The sequence below is a fragment of the Physeter macrocephalus genome, chromosome 8, assembly GCF_002837175.3.
Source record: "Physeter macrocephalus isolate SW-GA chromosome 8, ASM283717v5, whole genome shotgun sequence".
In the NCBI taxonomy this organism is placed as follows: domain Eukaryota; kingdom Metazoa; phylum Chordata; class Mammalia; order Artiodactyla; family Physeteridae; genus Physeter; species Physeter macrocephalus.
The window spans coordinates 76,222,955-76,234,379 of record NC_041221.1 but is presented as its reverse complement, the minus strand read 5'-3'; the positions used below and the strand labels follow the sequence as shown (position 1 = coordinate 76,234,379).

The following is an 11,425-nucleotide window of genomic DNA, read 5'->3' as shown; positions in this document are numbered from 1 at the left end:
TGAGCCTGCGCGTCCGGAGCCTGTGCTCCGCAACGGGAGAGGCCACAGCAGAGAGAGGCCCGCATACCGCCAAACAAAAAAAAAAAAAAAAAAAAGGTTGGTTGCCATTATCACCCTTATTTTGTAGATGAGGAAGCGCCCCCAAGGAGGTCAGCTGACTTGCCCAATATCATCAGCTAGTAAGTAGCAGAGCTGATGTTGGAATTCAGGCCATATGGCTCCAAAGTCTAAGCTCTTAGCCCCTGCACCCTACCTGTACTTTATACTCCAGTCCTTGTGAGCAGTAAAGTGCCAGACACATGCCTATTATTATTTTATTCCACAAAGTACTGAGCTCCTGTAGGGAAGAAGGCAACAAGAGCTTACGAAGTAAGCGGTTGAAGGACTACATCCATGTGGCTCAGGTAGAGTCGGGATTTGGGACCATCTGTTGCATTTCCCCTCTCTAATCATCCACTCCCAGGCTTTCCTGTTTGAGTCCACCAGCCTCACTGCTGCGCTCCTCCTCCCCCTGAAACTGATGACCTCTAGTCTTCCTTCCCTCACCTCCTTGTCCCAGTGGTCATTCCTCTCGGCCTCCTGCTTTATTTGCTTTTCTGCTCAGTCCCTTTTGCCTGCTTCCAACTCCGGCCTCCAAGCTAACCCCAACTCTTCAACTATAACATATTCAATTAGAACGATTTAACTCTGGTGGACCCAGAAGTTAATGAACCTAGCATTGGTGTTTCAGACCAAAGGGCCCAAGCCCCTCCTGCTGCTTGGGTGATCTAATTCTCTCCGTTTCAAGTATATTAGCCTTGGGGAATCACAGCAGGCACACCATCTATATTGGCTGCTTTGGACTTCACTGCTATGATACGATCAGCAGGATGCCTAGTTCACATAGCACTTCGCAGGGAGCTGGCTGCTTCATGAGGACAACCAGAAGTGGAGGTATAGGAGGATCACCTCGTCGTTTCTTCTCAAACATGCATACAAATCCCACATGGATCTTGTTAAAATGCAAATTCTGATTTGGTAGGTCTAGGGTAGGTCCCAAGATGCTGCCTTTCTAATAAGCTAACAGGTGGTGCCAATGCTGTTGGACCACCCTTTGAGTAGCAAGAATCTAGATCACTGGTTCTCAAAACCAATTGCACATTAGAACCCCCTAAGGTGCTTCTAATTAGGGAAGACCTAGGTGCAGGGAGTTATAAAAGCTCCCCAGCTGATTCTAATGAACAGTCAGAGGTGAAAAATACTACTTTGGAGGCTGAAGCAGCAGCAGGGGAATTGGGTGGTCAGTTGCATGAATCCCTGGCCAGATGGAGGAAGTGAGGCAGCCACAGGAAGGTGGGGCTCCTGGCTTGTAAGCATCTTCCTTCCTTGTGCTTCCTGCCTCTCCCTGCTGTCACTTGCGTTTTCTCTCTCTTTTATTTTCCTCCTACCAATCCTTCCACTTCCCAAATCCTCATCTCAAAAAGAAAAAAGCTAAACAAACTGAAAATCAACAACTCTTCCTCCAGCCCTCAGAAAACTGAGGTCACAAGGCAACCATCACCCTGAAAACTGGAGAGACAAGAAAATACAGAGAATCACAACCTACCAGGAGCACAAGTCCACAGCTGGAGCCAGTACCAGTGGGAACACTTCAATGTAAGTGACAAATTGCTGGAGGCTCAGGGTGGACTAGCTTGAGAGTTAAAAATTCCAAGGGTGGGGGTGGGAATGGGGGTGGAGATGGGGGTACTTCTAGGGGACCTCTACTCTTTTGTTTATCTCCTGAAGCCACATCAGATTCTCAGGGTGAAGACTAGAGAAAAGTCCCCTTATACTTCCAGCAAGTAGAGGGGAAAAGAAGGTGTGGCTTCTAGGAAATAAATCTTTCGGAAAAAGATGTTGGAATTAGTAAACAACCTTAAAATTGAGCAAGTAGGATCTGGCTGTGAGCTCGCCCTGGATATGAGGGGCAGCGGCTCTCCATCTCCCCTTTTCTCTTGTCTACTGGCTGGAAAGCAGATATAATAGCTGGATCAAAGTAGACATCTTAGACAATGAGGTGGAAGCCTCAACCGATAGCCTGGATTCCTGATGACTGAAGAGTCACCGTAGTGTTACCGAATTAAGTCTTATGGACCCTGCTCGGGCCCTAGCCCGAGAGCTGAGGCTCTCTGCCTTGGCGGGGGAGAGTTCTTTTTCCTTTCGTGTTCGAGCAGCCAAATAACGACGGAAGCTGAGATCAACACGGCACAAGCTTTATTCAGTGACCAAAGAGTGGAGAAACGGGAACTAAGTTCAGATCAACTTCTCACCCCGCTGGTGAGAGAGATTTAATTTTAAAGAGTAAAGGGAGGAGGAGTGAGGCTAATGATGGGAAAGCATATGAATTAGTTTACCGGGAAAGGCTTCTTCCAAGGGAGTGGGTTGCCGCCATGTTTTTATCCTTTTTCGGTCCTTAATGTCTGCTCATGGTCGCTGGTAGGTACGTCATTTAATATGCGTCATTTGATATACGTCATTTAATATGTAGTAAAATCAAGGTGTAATGAGACTCAGGGTCTGTTAGAAGTCAGATGCGTTGCCATCTTAGTCCCAGCTGGTTCCACCTGGTTTTTTGTCTGTAGCTTCCCTTCTTATCTCTGGACCCTTTAACTTGAAGATTTATGTTAACTCCTGCCCAAGGTGGGAGTTGGCAGGTTTTGAGCAAGGACACTCCTGCTAAAGGTGAGGGTCGAGGGGGTTGTGAGCAGATACCTGGAGCAGCTCCGGTAACGACGGTACCCGACATTTACGTAAACTAAGAGAAAAGTAGATTTCTAATTTGGTGAAGTCTTTGTGACTTTTGGATTTCTGTCTCTTGTAGCAGAACCTTTTACTAACAAATATATCAACTAACCACAATAAATCTGCTTCTTTTTAGGCCTCTCATAAATATTCAAAATACAAAGCAATATATCGGGCAAGTTCTATTTCACTTAGAATAAAATATAGACTCCTTTAAATGGTCAGAAAGGCCCTGGTGCGATCTGACCCCTGTCTACTTGTCCAATCTCATACCACTCTTCTCTGGCCTGGCACAGGGTATACTGCAGCGTTATGCCTGTGTTCCTTCATAACACATGTACCTTGTGAGGACCTATTATGAGCTATGTGTGCAGTGGGCACACAGCAGGAGACCTAGCCCTTACAGCCTACTGTTTTTCTATTTTGCTTATAAGCTAATTTATTTTCCAGCTCAGAGCCTTGACCCAGGCTGTCCAATAGCACCTCCTGCATGATGGAAATGTTCTTATCTGTGTTGTCTGATATGATAACCACTAGCCACAAGTATAGAATACTTGAAATGTGGCTGGTATGTCTGAGAATATAAATAGTTAATTTTACTTAATTTTAGATTAATTTATGTTTTAAACAGCCACACGTGACTAGCAGCTGCCAGGATGGACAGTACAGGTCTCGACCACTCTACTCCCTGGGACACATAACTTACTCCTTGAGGTGGTTTTAGAACGTGGTCACTGATTCTTTGACACACCTCTAACTGAGAGATGGGGTCTATATCCCCTCTCTTTGAATCTGGTTGGGCTTGTGACTATATGACAGAAGTGATTTTAATGTGACTTCTGAGGCTAGGTAAGAAGAAAGCTTGCAGTTTCTGCCCTGGTCTCTTTAAGGTCATGGTCCTAGGACACTTGCTTTCAGGAAGCTCCATCACAGAACCTAGTCACTATCCTATGAGAAGCCAAAGCCACATAAAGAGGCCACATGTAGCTGCTTCATCCCTTGTGTCATCCCAGTCTAGGCACCATACTAGTTTCCTGTGGCTGCCATAATGAATTACCACCAACTTGGGGGCTTAAAACAACAGAAAATCCACTCCCTTGCAGTTCTGAAATCTGCCAGAAATCTGAAATCAAGGTGTCGGCAGGTGTTGCCGTGCTCTGAGTCTCTAAGAGAGAATCTGTTCCAGTCCTCTCCCCTAATTTCTGGTGGTATCTGACAATCCTTGCCATTCCCTGGCTTGTGGACACATCAGCCCAATCTCTGCCTCCACCTTCACCTCACTTTCCCCCATGTTTCTCCTCTTCTCAATTCTCTCCTTTCTCTTAAAGGACAACAGTTATTGGCTTTAGGGCCCATCCTAAACCCAGGATGATAGCATTTCAAGATCCTTAACTGTGATTACATCTTCAAAGACCCTTTTTCCAAATAAGGCCAAATTCACAGGTACTGGGGAATAGGACTTGACATATCTCTTTGGGAACCACTATTCAGCCCAATACAGCCCCAGCCATGTGCATGAGGTGGCCTAGAGATGATTCCAGCCCCCAGTTGTTTGAGTTACTGCCAGACACTCACATTTTCCTGGCTCAGACCCTAAACATTGTAGAGCAGACATAAGCCACAATCACCATGCCTTGTTTGAAATCCTGACCTACAGAACTTCTGAGCATAATAAAATGGTATTCTAAGTCACTGAGTTTGGGATGGTTTATCACACAGTGATATATAACTGGAAATTCCTATTCATCTTTTAAGGGCCTAATCAAGTAACATTCCTTCAAAGAGGCCTCCTTAGATACCTCCTCCAAGTCTAAATTACATTCCCCTCTTTACTTTGCCTTTCTGGCACATATCACAATTTATAGTTATAAATGTCGTTAGGTGTTTTTCCTTTTTTTTGATTTTTTTATTTTTGGCTGCATTGGGTCTTCGTTGCTGTGCGCAGGCTTTCTCTAGTTGTGGTGAGCAGGGGTTGCTCTTCGTTGCGGTGCATGGGCTCTAGGCGCACGGGCTTCAGTAATTGTGGCACGTGGGCTTAGTAGTTGTGGCTTGTAGGCTCTAGAGCGCAGGTTCAGTAGTTGTGGCGCACGGGCTTTGTTGCTCCGCGGCATGTGGGGTCTTCTGGGACCAGGGCTTGAACCCGTGTCCCCTGCATTGGCAGGCAGATTCTTAACCACTGAGCCACAAGGGAAGTCCTGTTTTTCCTTTTTAAATGTCTCCCCCACTAGACCTAAGTTCCATGAGGCCAGGGACCATGTTTGTTTCATTCAACACTACGTCCTGTGTGTACCAGACACACAGTAAATGCCCAACCAATACCTGCCAAATGAATCAAATTCTGAGCTTTCTGTGACTGAATCTACAACTGACGTTTCTTTGTCATCTGAACTGAGGCAGCTCTAGGAAGACATTATTTAGCCATTTTGCTCTCAGCAGATGAAATAAGCCAGCATGCAGCAAGTGGGAAGCAAAATGTTCATTTTTCAAGGCTCAAACCTCAGTTCTTGCCATTACGGTTCTTTGCATTTGAATAATTGCTGTGGTTTTTAATTGTGGTGAAAACAAATGAACAAAAGACAAAGCTGGTCAGACAGCCAGGTTTTGAGAGACATCTTTAATTTTTTTAAGAAGCATCTGTAAGTTCACAAATGAACCTTAAATTGTCCTTGTATGTGAGTGTGAATCTCATGATGCATTCTTCCATGAAATGAAAGCTTAATGACAAATCACAAAGCATAGGCTCTCCCTGGCATCTTTACCATCATCCGTCATGTTCTAGAAAGTGCATGGGTACAAATTCTGCTGTTACTTTTCTTGGAACAGAAACAAAAATAGGACTTGGAACAGAAAAAAAAAAAAAAACAGAAAGAAAAAGCAAAATGTGCTAAATAATACCAAGAATGGTTAGCTAAAACTTGTAAGCGGCTGTACAAATAAGCGTAGGGATAGAGCCTAAAGTAAGTCAGGAGGTAGTAAGAATCTTAAAAACTGAGTATAAGCAGTTGGCACTCACCTTTGTCACTCTCACACAGGTCACTGGTGATTGGAAGGACTCCTGACTCTCCCAGATGCATCCATCTTTCCCACTGTAGGAATTTTAACATGATCTGCAAGACCCTACATGATAATGTTCTGTGTTTTCTCAGATTCTGTATTTGTCTATTTGGCATCCATTAATCACAGCACCAAACTAAGGCTCAAAGTTGCTTACCCTTCGCTGTGATCTGGAGCCCACGCTCTGAACCACTTCCTTGTCTAACTCTCACACACCAAGCCGATGTTTCTCCTGCCCTAAATCACCCCAGGGCAGTGCCCACCTCTATAGCCAGAGCGCGCCTACATTACTCATACTAGCCATGCCTCTGCTGCTTCCTCTGCCTTTGCTGTGGAAATTCCATTCAAGGCTCTGGCAGGGAGGCTTTCCCCTCACTCCACTTCTGCCTTGTGACCGAACCCGGTTCCTCCCGATGTGGCCCTGTGTGGCATGGCATGCACCATGCCCCCAGGAACTGTAAGCAATAAATTTTTCTTTCAATGGCATTAGCATTTCCACGTCATCACTTGGTCACCTACATAAATTGAAATCCCGTGTGTACAACTGAGACTGATCAGCCCTTGGGGCCTTTTACAGTCACTGTTTCCTCTGCCAGGAGCCCTCTTCCCCTGTGTCCACATGGCTCCTCTCTCATTACATTGAAGTCTCTGCTCAGACATCACAACATCCAAGCAAGGCTTCCCTGAGCACGCATCTAACTAGCATGCCGACCCCTCCCAACTCTAGCTGTCTATCCTGTTTTTTGTTTTGTTTTTTGTCTTTTTAATTTATTTATTTATTTATTTTTGGCTGTGTTGGGTCTTCATTGCTGCACGCGAGCTATCTCCAGTTGTGGTGAGTGGGGGCTACTCTTTGTTGCAGTGCATGGGCTTCTCATTGCAGTGGCTTCTCTTTGTTGTGGAGCACGGGCTCTAGGCACGTGGGCTTCAGTAGTTGTGGCACACAGGCTCAGCAATTGTGGTGCACGGGCTTAGTTGCTCCGTAGCAACTAAGGGGATCTTCCCGGACCAGGGCTCCAACCCGTGTCCCCTGCATTGGCAGGTGGATTCTTAACCACTGCGCCACCAGGGAAGTCCAACCCCTCCTTTTTTTTTTTTTGGCTGCACCGGGTCTTCGTTAGGGCGCACGGCCTCTTCACTGCAGGCTTCTCTCTAGTTGTGGTGCATGGGCATGTGGGATCTTAGTTCTCAGATTCTGTATTTGTCTATTTGGCATCCATTAATCCCTTTGACTTGGAACAGAAAAGTTCCAAGATCCCCTGGCCAGGGATCAAACCTGCGTCCCCTGCATTGGAAGGAGGATTATTAACCACTGGACCACCAGGGAAGTCCCTAGATGTCTATCCTTTTGTCCTACTTTATTTTTGTTAATAGCTCTCATCACCACCTGACTTGTTTATTTTGTATGTTCCCTCACTCTGTACCACATAGAACTGAAGTTTTACTAGAGCGAGGCACAGATTTTTGTTTTGTTAACAGCGAAGTTCCTACCACTTAGAACAGTGCCTGGCACACAGAGGGTGTAAAATATTTCCTAAATGATGAAATTTTATTTTTCCAGAGCAGCTGGCCTGTTAATGAGTACATGAATGGCCGAAATCTCCTTCAAATTTATAACTCTCATTGGGCCTGGAGATCCGTGAGAAGCCAGTGCTCTGGATCAATAAGACATGAATTTCTAAAAGGGAGTGAGTGGTTCAAAAACATATCCCGGGTAATTGCAGGATAAAACCCCAAGCAAGCTGGTTTGTGGAATTAATACTGGGGGTTATAGGACAAGTGAGCAATTACCATTCTGGAATTATCTGGCCCTCTGCCATTCCTCTGAAAATGTGTCTGGCATTGGGTTATGGGCTCTGTAACTCTGAGGGGTTAAGGAAAATACTTTATCATTTTAGTTATAGCATCATGCCCTCTCATGAGGTTGACGCAGGGTCTAGGAAGCATCTTAGCAAGGGTTGGCCCAGACACCCTTCAGTGTGTGCTGGGTGCTTTCCCTCCAGAAGGATCCTAAATGACTGTGAACGCATCTCACCAGTTGTACAACTCATCTCAACACTGGTTCACCCTTGATACTGGCAGCCTTTTCTCCCAATGAGGACAAACACTGCAAACACATTTCAGAGGAAAGCTGCATATCACACGGTGCTTATAATGATGTATCTCAAAAAGATCTATATACCATGTAGGTAAAGAGAAGTCTAGCAATGGTGACCAAAACTATAGAGGCTTAAAACAAGGGAGGGGAGGTGGAGGGAAGAGAGGAAGGAAGGGATTTCTGCTCTCTGAAAGACAGGAGAACTTACATTCTCACTGGTATGCCCCATTGCCTGTGTGAAAAAAGTCCCCCAAATAACTTTGATGCAAGCTGATATGGAGGCTGATCCACTATTGACCTTAAGATGTTTCCTTTACCTAACCCAGATGCTATCATTTAGAACTAAAACTAGATCAATTTTTCTCTAGTCTCAGAGGTTAAAGACATTATGAGATTATTGAAATGAAGAAAGTTAAAGAAAGGAGAATCAGAGAATAAGAATTTGTAAGTCTCCTTTTTCTGGTAAGTGGCCTGAGGTTACCTCTAAAAATGGTTTGCTATTCACTTGACCCAGAAAACCCCACAAAATCATGCAAGTCAAGAGGTTCAAATCTTCATGTTCACTTTAAGAACACTCGTGAAACTGCCCAGGCCATTAAGGGTATGCATATCTGAAAAGCCACCAAGTATCTGAAGGATGTCACTTTAAAGAAGCAATGTGTGCCATTCCATCTTTACAGTGGTGGGGTTGGTAGGTGTGCCCAGGCCAAACACTGGGGCTGGACGTAGGGGTCAGTGGCCCAAAAAGAGTGCTGAATTTTTACTGCACATGCTCAAAAATGCAGAGTAATGCTAAAACTTAAGGGCTTAGATGTGGATTCTCTGGTCATTGAGCACATCCAGGTGAATAAAGCCCCCAAGATGCGGCGCAGGACTTCCAGAGCTCGTGGTCGGATCAACCCACACATGAGCTCTCCCTGCCACATTGAGATGATCCTTACTGAAAAAGAGCAGATTGTTACTAAACCAGAAGAGGAGGTTGCCCAGAAGAAAAAGATATCCCAGAAGAAACTGAAGAAACAAAACCTTATGGCTCGGGAATAAATGCCGCAAAAAATAAATGCAAATAAAAGTAAAAAAAAGAAAAAGAATTTGTAAGTCTCTCAGACTGTCAGGGGACAGAGGTCTGACAGGCAGTGCTAACCAAGCTCTCGTCTGCATGGATCCAGATAAAGTTGGGCCACAGCCACGCTGTTGTTTACGTGCCATCTGTGGCCCCTCTGTAACCGTCGCGTTAACTGTTTGCAGCAGAGATGGTCTGCAAAGCTGAAAACATTGCATATCTGGCCCTTTACAGAAAAAGTTTGCTGATCTTCGGTAGCTATTAAAGGAGCAGCATGACTTACCAGGCTATCGTGATCTTACTGAAATATTTCTGAGGACTGTGTAACGCCCTTCACTTTGAGTCCCTCTTTATCAAGCAACTTTCTGAATGTAATTGGACTTCTGGAGTATGTTTCTCTATTAAAGAAAGAGGATGTGCAGACTTGCTACACGGATTTCCAAACATCCTGGACAGTTGTATTTCTCACTATAAACTACTAAACTGGGCTTCTGCCACAGTCTCTCATAAATTCACATGGTATGCCAGTTTTCAGGGGGTCTAGCATCCCTTTATATTAGGTCCAGACCTGCAGGGCTGGAAGACTGTGCTCTGGACCTGAGGTGACCCCTCGGAGTCCGAGCCCCACGCTCTGACCTCACACAACACTCACATCCCTTAGCTTATCAGGGAAGAATTTGAGCCAGGAGTAGGTTTGGTATTTGTGAACTTCAATTTCTAGGCCTCTTACCTTTTACATTTTTTTTTGGCTGTATTGAAGTAATTACATGAATACAATTTCAAAAATCAAATAGAAATACAGGATTAAAACAAAAGTAATAGTCACCTCCCCAAGGTCCTCCTGATCTCCAATTCCCACTACCCAGAAGAACAGTTTTCAAATGTTCTCATTGTATTTTTTTCATATTTGCCTTCATAATTCTAAATAGCAAGCTAAATCATGCTCTTTGCAGGACAGTCATATCAAGTAAATAACGGGTCCCCCCACCTTTTTTTAAACAATCCCTTGGAGTTGTCCTACTCTGTGACCTGCACTGACTGATCTCTCGGCTTCTGTAAAACCATAACCCTGCAGCTTCCGTTCAGCATTGTTTGGCGGCTTCCTACAGTCTCCTGTTTGAGTTTCCCATTTTCTAGACCCTGTATCTTTTCACTCTGAGTTGATGGAGCACATCCTTCTGTTGCTTCATGAGAAAGAATGAATAGAAGATAAAATTTTTGTTGCCTTGCCTGTTTGAAAAAGTCTTCATTATACTCTCACATGTGACTGGTAGTTTGTCAGGGTATGAAATTCCAGGTGACAATCCTGTCCTCTCAAAAGCTGTAGGCATTTGCCCATTGTCCTCTAACTTCCTGTGTCTCTGTGCCATTCTAATTCCTGATCTTTTGTATGCTTTTGAGGGCTTCTCTGTCGCTCAGGTGTCCTGAAATTTTGTCACAATTTACATTGGTGTGGATCTTTTTTTAATTCATTGAACTGGGCAGTTAGTGGTCCTTTTAAATCTAGAGGTCCATACGACTCAGTTTGGGAAATTTTCCTTTCTTTTTTCATAATTTCCTGTCCTTTTTTTAAAAATTCTTTTTCTGGAGGTCCTCTTGATTGAAAATTTGGGCTCTCTTGATCAATCTGGTAACAGTTTTGTCTCTTATATTTTCTATCTCCTTGTCTTTTCGTTCAGCTGTCTGAAACATTTCCTCTATTGTATTTTTGATGCAATACTTGTCACCTTCTAGTGACATTCTTATTTCTGCTAGCATGTTTTTAATTCTAAAAACCTTATTCTCGGGCTTCCCTGGTGGCACAGTGGTTAAGAATCCACCTGCTAATGCAGGGGACACGGGTTCAAGCCCTGGTCTGGGAAGATCCCACGTACAGCAGAACAATTAAGCCCGTGCACCACAACTACTGAGCCTGCACTCTAGAGCCTGCAATCCACAACTACTAAGCCCATGTGCCACAATTACTGAAGCCCACGCACCCAGAGCCCACGCAACGAAGAGCAGCCCCCGCTTGCCGCAACTAGAGAAAGCCTGCGCACAGCATCGAAGACCCAATGCAGCCAAAAATAAATAAAGAAAGAAAGAAAGAAAAGAAAAGAAATCAACTCCTTTTAAAAATAAAAAAAATAAAAACCTTATTCTCTGAATTAAAAAAAAATTTATGGCATTCTGTGGTTTCAGCAATGGAGTATCTTCTCAGATCCCTTTGAGGGTTTTAATTATAAATTTTTAAACGTTTTCTTCTGTTCCCTGCATTGTGTGCTTTCTTTGGTTCCTTTTCTCCCTTTGTTTTAGTCTCTGTTTCATAGTGGAGGTTCCCTCAATCTGGTAATCCATTGCTGGAAACTCAAACTTAAGAGTGAGGCAACTACTAGTTCTTATCTTTCTTTTTTTTTTTTTTTGCCGTACGCGGGCCTCTCACTGTTGTGGCCTCTCCCGTTGCGGAG

General features: G+C 44.3%; 1 pseudogene; it reads left to right on the top strand.

Annotated features, from left to right (window-relative positions):
* The first annotated feature begins 8,404 nt into the window (after positions 1–8,404).
* On the top strand, positions 8,405–8,959 carry LOC102988509 (60S ribosomal protein L17-like; annotated as a pseudogene).
* The last annotated feature ends 2,466 nt before the right edge of the window (positions 8,960–11,425 follow it).